Source organism: Atta colombica, unplaced genomic scaffold (assembly GCF_001594045.1).
Source record: "Atta colombica isolate Treedump-2 unplaced genomic scaffold, Acol1.0 scaffold9, whole genome shotgun sequence".
Taxonomy (NCBI): Eukaryota; Metazoa; Arthropoda; class Insecta; order Hymenoptera; family Formicidae; genus Atta; species Atta colombica.
Genome location: NW_017259583.1, coordinates 1,893,069 through 1,894,025, shown reverse-complemented (window position 1 = coordinate 1,894,025; position 957 = coordinate 1,893,069). Strand labels below are relative to the sequence as shown.

Below are 957 nucleotides of genomic sequence, written 5' to 3'. Positions count from 1 at the left end.
AAAATTTATCGGATATCCTCTGTGTGTGTGTGTGTGTGTGTGTGTGTGTGTGTGTGTGTGTGTTATAATTATTAATATTTAATACAATAATACAATAAAATTATAACACGATGTCTATGACAGAAATAATTCTATCGCAGAAATAGCTGTCGTTGCTATATTGATATTAGACAATTGCGCGGAATTGCACTAACAATATATTAAAAAAAAAACATCGTCCGGAATAATTTACTGCGTAATAAAGATTTGCTGCGAATGTAACAGAAAATCATACTGAAGTATTACTCTATAATCGGGAAAACGCTAGATTAATTAGGCTGACTTGGATGAAATTTTTAAGTTCAAGCGAGAATATTATTAATCTTTTATTATGATATGAAAGATGAATTAAAGATTCAGCAGACATTATGAAGTTTAGAATTTTACTACGAGTTTTGCCGTTTCAAATTAAATTAGATTAAATTAATACTCGAGCAAAATCATTCTTTAATTTATGTGCAACTTACGTCGGCGAGGTCTAATGGAATCGCTGTAATGTCCAGAGCGAGCCACGATGCATGAATATCCGTCCGTGGCAGCTCGGCAGTACGAAAGCGGAACGCCAGTTGTGCACAGACAGTCGTCGACAAGCTTTCGGCTATCATGATCACGTTGCCCTCAGCTGCTGGTAGTATAAACATAACTACTTGGCCGGTGCATTGCCTCGGTCATAAAAACCGCTTGCTTCAACGGCCGTGCTCGTACCAGTACGTAAATTAACGTAAATGTGTCTATTTTTTGTTCCGGCCACGCGGAACAAATCGCGTCGTATCGATCGTCCGAGTTGTACGTCATTCGTAATAGTTCTTGTGTGTGCTCTGAAAAAAATAGTGTGTCGATCGATGTTTTTTGAAACAGGGTCAGTTTTGTAAAAAAACAAAGAAAATATACATATAATATATATATATATATATATTT

At 35.9% G+C, this 957-nt stretch overlaps 1 protein-coding gene across 5 annotated transcripts in view; it reads left to right on the top strand.

Annotated features, from left to right (window-relative positions):
• The first annotated feature begins 600 nt into the window (after window positions 1-600).
• LOC108693478 (ATP-binding cassette sub-family G member 1) overlaps window positions 601-957 on the top strand; it is a 42,702-nt gene continuing 42,345 nt past the window's right edge. For all 5 annotated transcript variants that reach the window (XR_001932027.1, XR_001932026.1, XR_001932025.1 and 2 more), the window contains exon 1: window positions 601-746. The gene's annotated coding sequence lies outside the window, so the exon portion shown is untranslated. The remainder of the gene's footprint in view (window positions 747-957) is intronic.